This window comes from Bufo bufo, chromosome 9 (assembly GCF_905171765.1).
Source record: "Bufo bufo chromosome 9, aBufBuf1.1, whole genome shotgun sequence".
Classification (NCBI taxonomy): domain Eukaryota; kingdom Metazoa; phylum Chordata; class Amphibia; order Anura; family Bufonidae; genus Bufo; species Bufo bufo.
Window position 1 is genome coordinate 145,035,606 of NC_053397.1, and position 14,331 is coordinate 145,049,936.

Consider the following 14,331-nt stretch of genomic DNA (forward strand, 5'->3'; position numbering starts at 1 on the left):
GTGTGGAGAAAAAGAGGCACAGCACACCAACATCAAAACCTCATCCCAACTGTGAAGTATAGTGGTGGGGGCATCATGGTTTGGGGCTGCTTTGCTGCGTCAGGGCCTGGACGGATTGCTATCATTGAAGGAAAAATGAATTCCCAAGTTTATCAAGACATTTTGCAGGAGAACTTAAGGCCATCTGTCCACCAGCTGAAGCTCAACAGAAGATGGGTGTTGCAACAGGACAACGACCTAAAGCACATAAGTAAATCAACAACAGAATGGCTTAAACAGAAGAAAATACGCCTTCTGGAGTGGCCCAGTCAGCCCGATTGAGATGCTGTGGCATGACCTCAAGAAAGCGATTCACACCAGACATCCCAAGAATATTGCTGAACTGAAACAGTTCTGTAAAGAGGAATGGTCAAGAATTACTCCTGACCATTGTGCTCGTCTGATCTGCAACTACAGGAAACGTTTGGTTGACGTTATTGCTGCCAAAGGAGGTTCAACCAGTTATTAAATCCAAGGGTTCACATACTTTTTCCACCTGCACTGTGAATGTTTACATGGTGTGTTCAATAAAAACATGGTAACATTTAATTATTTGTGTGTTATTAGTTTAAGCAGACTGTGATTGTCTATTGTTGTAACTTAGGGTACTTTTACACTTGCGTTTTTCTTTTCCGGCGTTGAGTTCCGTCCTAGGGGCTCAAATCCGGAAAAGAACTGATCAGTTTTATCCCCATGCATTCTGAATGGAGAGTCCGTCCTTCAGGATTGCTCCGCTTCAGTCTTTTCGACGTTTCCGTCGAAAAGAAAAACCGTAGCATGCATAATTTTCTTCTCCGTCTCAAAAGCCGTATCATTTGCCGTAACGCCGGATCCGTCCTTAAGTCACATTGATTTGTATTAAGGACGGATCCGACTTTAAATCTTCCGGGGAATGACGCAACGACTGATCCGGATATCCTGTCTGCGCCTGCGTCGGATAGAGGAGGAGCAAGTTTCGCGCCATCCTGTCTGGATCCTGCCTGCGAGGGAGTCGGGTGCAAGCCAGAGAAGGTGAGTATATGTGGTATTTTATGACCAAAAAAACTAATATAAACAGCTCCTATGTACTTATACATAGGAGCTATAAGTACATAGGAGCTGTCAGTACCCAGTGCATGTTAGGAGTAGTAGTCCTGTCTGCTGCTACTCCTAGCATCCACTATGTACTTATATTAACTGCATACCCCTATGTACTGTAGCATAGGGGTTGCAGTTAATATAACAACCCAGTGCATGTTAGGAGTAGTAGTCCTGTCTGCTGCTACTCCTAGCATCCACTATGTACTTATATTAACTGCATACCCCTATGTACTGTAGCATAGGGGTTGCAGTTAATATAACTACCCAGTGCATGTTAGGAGTAGTAGTCCTGTCTGCTGCTACTCCTAGCATCCACTATGTACTTATATTAACTGCATACCCCTATGTACTGTAGCATAGGGGTTGCAGTTAATATAACAACCCAGTGCATGTTAGGAGTAGTAGTCCTGTCTGCTGCTACTCCTAGCATCCACTATGTACTTATATTAACTGCATACCCCTATGTCATGTAGCATAGGGGTTGCAGTTAATATAACTACTCAGTGCATGTTAGGAGTAGTAGTCCTGTCTGCTGCTACTCCTAGCATCCACTATGTACTTATATTAACTGCATACCCCTATGTACTGTAGCATAGGGGTTGCACTTAATATAACTACCCAGTGCATGTTAGGAGTAGTAGTCCTGTCTGCTGCTACTCCTAGCATTCACTATGTACTTATATTAACTGCATACCCCTATGTACTGTAGCATAGGGGTTGCAGGGATCATAACTACACAGAGCATGTTAGGAGTAGTAGTCCTGTCTGCTGCTACTCTTAGCATCCACTATGTACTTATATTAACTGCATACCCCTATGTACTGTAGCATAGGGGTTGCAGGGATTATAACTACACAGAGCATGTTAGGAGTAGTATGTTTTTGTTCAACAATATGACCACCTGTCCAATTTTTTTTTTTTGTTGACTGATCTAAAAAAAAAACAGCCAGCCAGCTAGCCAACAAGCCAGCCAGCCAGCTAGTCAACAAGCCAGCCAGCCAGCTAGCCAACAAGCCAGCCAGCCAGCTAGCCAACAAGCCAGCCAGCCAGCTAGCTAGCTAGCCAACAAGCCAGCCAGCCAGCTAGCCAACAAGCCAGCCAGCCAGCCAAAAAAGCAGCCAGGCAGCAAATTATTATGACCAGTAAGTATTTTTTTCGTCGGTATGTCTGTTATTTTATTTAAAGTTCAAATATTCACTTTTTTTTTTTTTTTTTTTTAAAGGCACATCTTCATCTTCGAGCGAGGCCGGGAGCTCTCCTTCCCGCTCACGACACCTCCAGGATGTGGTATGTAAAGTTCCTTTAGCATTCCAAACTGTATATTGTGTTATTATTCAAATAATTTTTTTTTTCTTTATCAGTCAGACTCTATGGAGGAGAGTTCTCCCGGTCAAGCCAGAGCCAGAGGAACAGGGGAGGAGGAAGTTGGGGGTGGAGGAGAAACGGTTGGTAAATTTTTTTTTTATACATTCCAAAGTATTTTATTCCTTTTTTTTTTTTAGATATATATATATATATATATATAAATATTAAATCACAAATACCGCAGCAGCACAGTCAGACCACGTGCACTGGGTGCAATTCCTCACAGAGGCAGGCTTCTCCTCCATGATACGTACTCAACAAATGACGAGGCAGCACTTCCAGCTTTTGGTGACAGGGTGACGACCCCAAAACTTTATTCCCAGCAACGTTTCGGCCTACTCAATGAGGCCTTTGTCAAGCTTGACAAAGGCCTCATTGAGTAGGCCGAAACGTTGCTGGGGATAAAGTTTTGGGGTCGTCACCCTGTCACCAAAAGCTGGAAGTGATGCCTCGTCATTTGTTGAGTATATATATATATATATATATATATATATATATTTATTTATTTATTTATTTTTACCCAAAATTTTTTAGCCATCTCGTCCTGTTGCCAGTGAGAGAGGTCATCAACGATCTTCCAGAGGACGCCGTGGAGCACGCGGCGGTCGTGGTCGTGTGAGTATTGTAAAGTTATGGTTTTTAAAAAAAAAAAAATTATCGAATATTAAAATTAATTTTTATTCTATATTTTTTTCTTTAGGGCTCCCAAACCTCCACCAGAAGGCATGAGGAGGACGTTGAACGATTTTATATCGACAATGACCTCCTCATCCATATGGTGGAGGAGCGTACACCGCTGTGGGACCACACTGACCGCCGCCATGCAGACCATTATCTAACACGGCTCCTCTAGAACGAGATCTGTGCGGCCATTCTGCCCAACTGGGATGACCTCCGAGAAAGGCAACAGGGCCAATGCCGTAAATATAAATTATTTGTAGTTTTGCAGACATGTAAAAAAAATATTGATCAAAAGTGGTTTACAGTCTAATTATTTTTTTATTATTGTGGCTGTTTCAAGTAAATTGTAAACCAACTTTGATTAAACCACTTATTTTAAATATACATCCTAATTTGATTTCTTTCTTTATAGGAGATACGATCATGGTTCGGTGGCGCTCAATCAGGGACCTCTACAAGAAGGCCTTTAATAAAGAACTTCGGCGCCCGAGTGGGTCGGGAGGAACCTGAAGGCGTGAATACCGCTATTCTGCCGCCTTGGGGTTCCTACGAAGGACCCTTGAGATGCGAAGGTAAGGTATAAGGTGTCTCTAAAAAAAAAAATTCTAACTAGGTGTATGGCCCAGACAGACTGTCATTTGGCACTTTGTCTTGGACATCCACATTGTATTTAGTGGAGTAGAGAGTAGCAATGTGTGCTTCCGATTTTTCATTTGAAGTTGTTTTCCAAAAAAAAGGCTATACTGTACATAGACACTTCCTTGAAAATTCATTTAATTCATGGCCTCTATCTATGTACAGTATGTTTCTCTATTTTTTGGAATGTAACCTCTTATGTCGCTTCAGAAGTCTCTTTGCTCACCTCTATCCCACTGTTTCTCCCATCCATAAAAAATGCTAAATTTATTTTTTTCTTTGCTTCACAGAACATCAAGCAGCACTCTTGCGCCCGAAGTTCCTCAGGAGGCGGTCCCTGAAGAGCAATCCGCCGCGGGTCCCTCTCGCCCTGCTCCTACTGCTGGTCAGGAACACCATGTTCCCCTACTTGTGCCCTCTGGCGACGTAACGATGGCAACGATGGCACCACTTTTTGAGGCCCTCATGCGTCGCCAGAGGTCAGGTAGGAGCCGCCAGGCTAACTACGAAGACCTCACAAGGCTCATGTATGAGTCCTTGGCGGGGATCACAAATAGGGTTGCATCTGTGGAGGATCATTCGCGTCGTCTTCAGGAGGGGGCGGTGTTGACGACACAAATGAGTACGATGCATCACTATCTTGTGTCGTAGTTACCTGCGCTGGAACGCTTATCACCCGACCAGCAGTATGAGGCCAGAAGACAGATGGACAGTGTTTTGTGGCAACTGGCACACCGCCCCACAACCATTCCCCCACCCCTGCCCTATCCCCCATCCTACACCTATCCCCCATCCTTCACCTATCCCCCATCCCACACCTATCCAAGTTTACAGCCCCAACAGGCTCAGCATTCCCACCCTCCCCCTCCCCACAACCCACCCCCATCCCAAACCCCCGAGCTCTTTTCTCAAAGCTTTTCTTCTCCTCCTTCTTACTATGCTCCTACCTCTTTCACCACTCCCTCTACTGTTGCTTGGGAAACTCCTTCTCCTGCCCAATCCACTCTTCATACTCCCTCTGTGCCACTTGCACCAACACGCACTTTGTTGTCCACAGTGGCAGAAGAACAACAGGACACAGTGGACCCAAACCAATCACTTTCCTCCACCCCCCACCATTTCCTTAATTTGTAATTATTTATTTTATTGTTATTTATAATAAATCATATTTTTTTTGTTTAAAAATCCAAGGACTGTTTCATTTTTTTAAAATAAATATAGATATTTTTAATTTTAGTAAAATTAAAATCTCCCAGCACTAGCAGAGCGACACAACAGATTGTCGCTCCTCCAGCGTTGGTAGATTGTGAGAAAGCTAGGTGTCTTTAGGCCAGACATAATCTCCCTGCACTGGCGGAGCGTCACAACAGATTGTCGCTCCTCCAGCGTTGGTAGATTGTGAGAAAGCTAGGTGTCTAATAGGCCAGACATAATCTCACAGCACTGGCGGAGCGACACAACAGATTGTCGCTCCTCCAGCGTTGGTAGATTGTGAGAAAGCTAGGTGTCTTTAGGCCAGACATAATCTCCCTGCACTGGCGGAGCGTCACAACAGATTGTCGCTCCTCCAGCGTTGGTAGATTGTGAGAAAGCTAGGTGTCTTTAGGCCAGACATAATCTCCCTGCACTGGCGGAGTGTCACAACAGATTGTCGCTCCTCCAGCGTTGGTAGATTGTGAGAAAGCTAGGTGTCTAATAGGCCAGACATAATCTCACAGCACTGGCGGAGCGACACAACAGATTGTCGCTCCTCCAGCGTTGGTAGATTGTGAGAAAGCTAGGTGTCTTTAGGCCAGACATAATCTCCCTGCACTGGCGGAGCGTCACAACAGATTGTCGCTCCTCCAGCGTTGGTAGATTGTGAGAAAGCTAGGTGTCTAATAGGCCAGACATAATCTCCCAGCACTGGCGGAGCAACACAACTAATTGTCGCTCCTCCAGCGTGGGCAGATTTAACCTCAGTCTCCATAACAGGCCTGATTGGAGCGACACAAGTATGTGTCGCTACTCCAGCGTGGGCACATCAATATATTAAAATAAAATCTCAATTACGTAAAAACAATATTTATTGAACCCAAAATGCAATTGAAATCAAATACAACACACTGTAACCATCAACCAACGGGACAACAAACATAAATTAACGGTTATTTGAAAATGAATCCCAAATTGTTTATAAAAATCGGTCCTGCCAGTCCACCCTTCCAGCTTCAGAGCAAAAATAATCTGCAAACGAGTCTCTCATCCGTGCAACCGCTACAGTTGACCGATGTCGACAACTTTGAATGCTTGCGATCTCGCTGTCCTCGGGCACCTGTTCCAAATTGAGTGGTTCTTTATGAAGGAGGTAGTTGTGTAACACCACAGCACACTTTACAACCTCATCTACCGATTCAACCTTCATCTGAATTGGTTTAGTGAAAATCCTCCATTTTGCGACCAAAATTCCAAATGTGCATTCTACCATTCTTCGAGCCCTGGTCAAGCAGTAGTTGTATGTGCGTTTTTTTAAATCTAATCCGCGGCTGGAATATGGTTTAATTAGATTTCCACACATTTGGAATGCCTCATCACCAACCAATACAAACGGCATGAGTGGGCCATCAGTACCTGGCAGTGGTTGAGGGAGAGGAAAATCGAATTGTCCATTATATAGACTACGGCCCATATTTGAATTTTTAAATACCATGGAATCGTTGGCGCGTCCATAGGCCCCTACGTCCACTCCAACAAAACGATATTGAGCATCTGCGATGGCCATCAGTATTATTGAAAAATATTTCTTATAATTGAAAAACTCGGATCCGGTTCCGTGGGGCTTGATAATACGAATATGTTTCCTGTCTACAGCACCTATGCAGTTGGGAAACTGACAAACATCCCAAAATCTTTCAGATATTTCTTTCCAATGCTGTCGAGTTGGATGTGGGATGAATTCATCATGCAGTTGTTCCCACAAAACACGGCATGTCTCCTTGACAATTATTGAAACAGTATATATCCGAAGGTGGAATTGAAAATGGAGTGAGCTGAAACTTTCTCCACTTGCCAAAAACCTAAATTTTAAAAAGAAAAAAATAAGTGTATAAAATTTTTTGCAAAACAAGATAATATACAAGGTATATCAATCGGACGCAATTTTATTGCACCCTTACATATATTAGTTTGGTCAAGATTTTTTATGTTGCCAATATAATTTTTTTAAAAATTCAACGATAAATGTTTGTTCTCCATGGCGAACAATATTCATCACAGTTCATTCTACATCTTCAATGACGAGTATATTGATTCAAACTTTTCCAAAACAAGATGTACAATTAAAAAAAAAATGATGAGCATCAATTGGGGCCAAAACACTTTGTACAGTGATCCCAGAAAAAGTAAATTTGGATTAAAAAATGTATGGCTTCACACTACCAAACAGCAGCTTTTAAAACTTTAGACCAAATATTGGTACAATATGTAATAAAGTATATACTTTACCTTATCGTCAACAATAGGCGTTCTGCATGGGAAACACAGCGACGGAAAGTGGTGTCTTGCCTTTGAATGTGAGGTGACACACGTTGTAAAAGATCATCAAAACCTTCTACCGTCATCCGTAAATAGGTAAAGAATTTTTCAGGATAATCCCTCAATTCAGGAAACAGAGTTTCAAAAACTCCCCTTCTTACTCTTGCAGAGGTTATTGGATGCACCCAATAGCGACGCGTTCTACGCCGCCTGGCTTGAAGACGTCTTCTCCAGCGTGAAACCAGAATTAAAGCCTGAAATCCAAAACGAATATGGTCCGGCATCATCTTTGCACTCTGCTGAAGGAACTTCTGAGTGGTAAGTGACCTTCGGTGGTCTTTTATAGCCAGTTGTAGTATTTGCTTTAACAGATTGCATCTTTTTGTGACCTTCTGTTATCTTTATAGACAGTTGTAATATTTGCTTAAAAAGATAGCATCTTTTATCTCTAAATTTAAACGCCGGATCCGTCTTTCCGTCTAAAAACGGAAGAAAATGGAATAGACGGATCCGCTTTTACGATGGATCCGACAGACGGATCCGGCGAAAATTGACGACTGAAGGAAACTGAACGACGGATCCGGCTTTTATAATCCTCGACGGAAGGACGGATCCGGTACAGTAAAAATGTGCGGCGGTGTGCGTTTTGTCGGATCCGGCGGCGGAACTGTTTGACGGATCAGTCTGCCGCAAGTGTGAAAGTAGCTTAAGATGAAGAGCAGATCACATTTTATGACCAATTTGTGCAGAAATCCATATCATTCCAAAGGGTTCACATACTTTTTCTTGCAACTGTATATGTACAGCAGGTTAACATGAAGCTGGTTAAGGTTCTTGACTTTAATGTAGAAGGCTGTGAGTTTAAATCCCAGTAGAATCATTTTAAAAATAGAGGCTAAATAAAACTTAAATAGATACACCAACCTATTTTTTTTGGTTGGAAAAGATGGCAACCCTAACGGAACCCCTGCTCCTCGGTGACCCCCATAACTTTTTTTATAGTTATGTCTACGGAGATGTGTCGGGGCTCATTTGAGGGAAATCTGTCTTTTTTGACAATACCATTTTGGGGTGTGTATGACTTGATCATTTTTTATTCCATTTTCTTGGGCGATAAAGTGATGAAAAAATGGCAAATCAGTCTTTTTTTTTTTTTTCTGTTACATCCCTTACCATATGGGCTAACTTTTTAAAATATTTTAATAGTATTGGTGTTTTCGCATGCGACGATGTCCATAAATTACTTTTTTTAAATTACTTTTCATCAGATTGCGACTTATACAGAATAATGGAAATCGCTCCATTATTTTGTATAGAAATCACTATATCACAGTTTAGTGCTGCCACCTAGTGGCCTGAACTGGGATATACTAACAATGAGCCTGGAAGCCTAGTATAGGCTGTGGTTCATTTTTAGAACAGGGTCCTTTCCCTGATCTCCGCTGGGGGAAGGCAAGCCTGCGCTTCAGTTTTTTAGCACTCTCAGATGCCGTGGTGACATTTGACAAATGCCACAAGGGGGCCCACTAAGATTTATCGCCCAAGGGCCTACATGAACCTGCAGCCGGCCCTGCCTACAGCTGTGAAGAATAATGGCTGGGTTGTTATGGAAACCTGGAGTAAAACTTTGTGTATGTGGAGACTAAGGGCCTGTGAGCTTCTATTGGCTGATAAGGGACATGTGACCGTCTGTATGGCAGTTGTGATATGAGTGAAATATTTGCAGGCTTCTATTGGCTAATGCAGGTCATTTTTGGGGAATATCTCAGGAACCGTACATCCTAGAGAGCTGATACCCAGTCTAAAACCTTCCCTGACACCTGATGTACCTGTGTTCCAAATTTGGTGATTGGTCCAGTCGTTTGGTCGCACATAAAGAACAGATAGACAGACGTTGGGACAGACAGAAACTCATTGTGTACCAGCATGTTACCTCCACAGTATTCTTTCCCAGATAGTAAGTGATATGTGTACCAAGTTTAGTAGAAATTGATCGATGAGTTTTTGAGTTACAGAGCAATATGCGTGTAGCAAAAACAGTTGGAGCATACAAACTCCATGCACCTGCTGTGTAGGGGCCTATGACCCCACAAGATTTATTTCCAGGTAGCAAGGGATGTGTATATCAAGTTTCGTTGAAATCGATGGCTGCGTTTTTGAGTGATCGCGGAACATACATACATTCATACATACATATATACGTTCTTCTTTATATATATAGAAGATACATTGTGTCAACTCTTTATCATAGAAATGTCAGCTACTGCCATATAATGGATCCATTAATATTTATATATAGATAGCTGCTGGGCCCGCAGCATTTACCATTCTGTACTATTTGCTATAATATTATTTTTTTATTGTCATTTTATTGTTGATATATATTGTATGTTTTATTCGTATTTAATATTTGTTCCTGATCAATAAATATTATATATTTTTTTTAACTTACTATTTACAATTTACTTATAATAATTTGCCTCCTCAATAAGAAATTACATCTGGAAATTTGTGAACAGCAATCCTGTTAGTCTCAAGAAGAAAAATAAGTGTGACAGTGCATTGTCCTCTATGTACTTACTTTATTCCCTTACCCTTTTTCTGCTTTACACACAAGGAAACAAGTCACGGGAATAGAGGAGAAGGTCATATTTTTCAATCCCACATTTTGTAAACATCATTATGCACTGCTCAAGGTAAAACATTTTCTCCTTTCATTTTGCACGCTTACTCATTTTACTGGACTGTGTTTCCATGGAAACAATATGCTATGAAATGAATCAGGATTAATGTTCAGCTAAGGGCTTATCAAGAGAATTTTAGCATAACTGACAATAAGTCCAGACAGTGCATTTTATCGCTGCAATCCTGTGGCCTTGCTTTGCCTTTGTTAGGGCAAAACCCCTACTTCTATGATCTGCTGGGGTCCAAATCAGATAAAAGTACGAGTATACTCGGGAGAGATAAGTGACACAGGCTCAAGGTTGTATCAGAATGATCTCTCTCATCTTTATTGGGCGGATACAAAATATTTATACCCTTTTTCTAGAACTCAAGCCAAACACAGATATCGTCATTTTACGTAAGCATCACATGATTAATAATAATAATAACTTATTTTTGATGCTTGCAAGTCAAGCACATTTGATTACAAAAAACCTTATCTTAGCCTTGAAAAGTACCTAGTACCAGTTATACTCCCAGAACATCAGGCACACATACTTCTGAGAGCTAATAAGCAATTAACTTTGTTTGTCTCAAATACACACGACTCAGCAATTCTCAATTCTGACCAAAAATAAACCAGCAAGTAAAATGGAACCCAGGATACAAAATGAAGGTGCAATCCCTCACAATTCCCCCATTTTGGCTATATTCACTTATTGCAGGCAACAGGTACTCATACTTCAGCTGAACATTCCCCTTTGCTGCTGGTTTCCCAGATTCTGCATATCCGTACCTGCATGAGGGATAATCTCAATACATTTTAATAATCTCGCCTACTACTGGTTTTGTTACACACTTTACTCAAGCACATTGATGCTAGCTTAATCACAATGTAAATTAGTGCAATAATTAACAAAATCTGTATTATCCCCTGCACTATACCCACAAGCCATCCACCAATATTTTTGAATCAATTTGCTGGGTTCAAGAAAGAGAAAGTGTCTGACCACCAAGATTCTTTATCCGCACTATATTCATCCAACCACTTATCTATCATTTCCTTCATCTTTTCAATACCTGCCCTTATCTGGAGGTTACCTTGTGGATCTATATAATGACAGCAGGTTGGTCCTATCACTTGACACATTTCTCCTTCTCTGGCAGTGAGATAATCCAGAACTAAAGTATGCTGGTTAGTGACTATGATTAACTGAGATTGTACATGGTTAGTTTGACAAGGTCTAACACATCCCATATCTGGTCATCTAGATAATCTGTTGCTACTACTAGCTTATCCCACATCTGCATAATTATTGGGTAAATAAACAGCGTACTAAAGAACTTATTTGCAATACTCATCTCTACTACATGAAGTTTCCCATTTGGTCTGGGTTTGTTGTCTGCAGCTCTTTTATATAATGTATGTTTAGGCACAACATTTATATTAAGCTTATCATGTGACAGCATAAATGTGGCTGGAGTCAGCCGGACAAGAGTACAGGTTCTGGAAGCTCCAGGTGGAATCCACTTATATGCTGCCACTCCACAAGCAAAATACAGATCACCAGGAAGAGTATAATTATAGGTTACATGATAAAGGAGTATATAAGCAACTGCAGTAATGGTTACACTTTCATTCTCTGATCTTCGAATGGATAAAAGGTCTCTACAGTTTATGTCAGCAAGCTCTAACCACGGTACCAGAACCGCTAAATAAGGCACAGTCTTTGAACTCACAGGACTGTGAGTACAGATCCAACAGTTTTTATAACTGTCCGCATCTGTCATATTCTTTAACATGACCTAATGATGCCTAATAAGAACATTGTCCCAGTCACTTTTTAGGTTCACATGTAGAGCTTGGATGCTCAGAGCCAGGAGTAGTAGTGCAAGGATCTCCATCCTCAGGGTTTGGCACTTTCTTACAATGTGAGGCGTGAATCCAGTTAGGCTTTCCTTCCACCTTTACAGAGGTTGCAGTTTTCAACAGGACTTGGAAGGGACCATCAAATCTGGACTCAAAGGTTTTCTTCACGTGCCTCTTTATCACCACCCAATCTCCAGGCTCAAGACTGTGTGTACCTTCTACTGAATCAGGGTCTGGAATGGAAGCAAACACTTGTTTATGAGTGTGATCTAACCTTTCAGTGAGGGCCTTCATGTAACTGACCATACTGTCAGCCTGCAACTGCAACTGTTGAGGGAAATACAATCCTAGCCTTGGGGCACTACCAAACAATACCTCAAAGGGGGACAACCCTGTATTCTTGTTTGGTGTGGTTCTTATTGAGCACAAGGCTAGAGGCAAACACTCTGTCCATGGTCTACCTGTTTCCTGCATGGCTTTCTGAATTTTCTATTTTATTGTCCTGTTCAAGCGTTTGACACGGCCGCTGCTTTGTGGGTGGTAAACTGTATGGAACACCATACCTGCATATCAGTTCACTGACCAGTTTCTTTGTGGTGTTCTTTGCATTTGCCTTAGACACGGGATAAGCTTCTGGCCACCCTGAAAAGAGATCAACACACACAAGAGCAAACTCATACACTCCTACTTTTGGTAGTTGTATGTAGTCTATCTGCAGTCTCCGAAATGGGTAAAGTGGCCTAGGGGTGTGCTTGCTTGGAGTGTTCACCACTTGGACGTGGTTCTAAAATGCACAGACTATACATCCTTGCACAAAACGGCTGCAACTGTAGAGAACCCTGGAGCAATCCAGCCAATATTTACCACACTTACCATGTCACCTTTTGACAGATGTGTCCATGAGCCTCCTGAGCCATAACCGGGTACAGAGGGCTTGGCAAGCAGATTTCTGTCTTTGTTTCTCCATAGTCCTTGGTCATCCGGCCCAGCCCCTTGTTTAGTCCATAGTTCTTTTTCTTCAGGTGGGGCCTGCTCAGACAATTTGATCAGAGTGTCTTTGGATATATTCACAGGTTTTAAGGCTCTTACCGGGGTGGCATCAGCATTCAGTAGACGGAACACAGCTAGCTTGGCTGCCTTATCAGCTCTGTCATTGCCTTTTACCTTTGCCGTGGTACACCTTGTGTGAGCCTTTACTTTCACAATAGCAACTTCTTCTGGCAACAGTAAAGAGTTATTTAGTTCAAGCACAGAGTCTTTGTTTTTAATGGGCTGACCTGCAGAAGTCAAAAAGTCTCTAGCCCGCCAAATGGGTCCATAGTCATGTGCAATACCAAAGTCATACCTGGAGTCTGTGTAGATGTTCACCTTCTTCCCTTCAGTCATTTTACACACCTCAGTGAGGGCCTTCAACTCTGCCTCCTGCGCAGACATGTGCAGAGGGAGTGGTTCAGCAACGGCTACCTCATGCTGTGTGACCACTGCATATCCAGTATGGAACCAGCCATCCTCTCCCATAAACCTGCTTACATCTACAAAACGCTAAACATCAGGATTATTAAGAGGCTTTTTATGCACATGAAATAAAAAATACAGAAGTTTCTTGTTGCATCAACTGTATACAATCATGAGGATCATTTTCAGCTAAATCAGACAAAAAGCTACCTGTTCTACCCTCCCCCATTTCTGAATCTGTGATTGGTAACAAGGTAGCAGGATTCAGAGTAGTACACCTTTTGAAAGAAATATTGTCAGGCATGAGGAGGGCACCTTGGAGTCTGAGTTGTCTAGCCACAGAAATGTGTTGGTTGAACCTGTGAGAATGCCCTGTATGTCATGGGGGGTTTGCACAATCACCAGGTAGTCCAACACTACTTCTGAGGCTTTTTCAATCATTACCTGCACTGCCGCGACTGCCCTTACGCAGGAGGGGGCGCTCGAGCAACAGGATCTAATCTAGCTGAGAAGTATGCCAGTGGGCATTGACATTCACCATGCTTCTGAGTAAGCACAGCAGTACTGTGACCCTGCATTTCTGAACAGAACAGGTTAAATTCCTCATCATGCTTTGGAATACCCAGGACTGGGCCACTACTCTCTCCTGGGCATGACTGAGGGGGAGGGGGTGTACGGAGGGGGTACTGCTTCACTCGAGGGAACTGACATCCTCACTTAAGATACACAGTAACCGGAGACATAGTGAGTTTCCCTTTGTAAGTTCATCATTGTTTGTTTTTTTTATATCCATAATAGAATAATTTCACTCCTTTTTTTACCTAAACAGAGCACACACCTCCCTGTGTTTTTGTAATGATTCCATCAGTAAAGCTGATTTCGCTCACACAGACATAAAGAAATGGAAAAAGTAGTATAGACAAACCGCTTACTCCCCTTACAATTCTGGATTGGGTGCTCTAGTCTCAAATTGTGTCACGGCTGTATGTGAGCAACAATAGTAATACACAGTACAGAGCTACTGACTG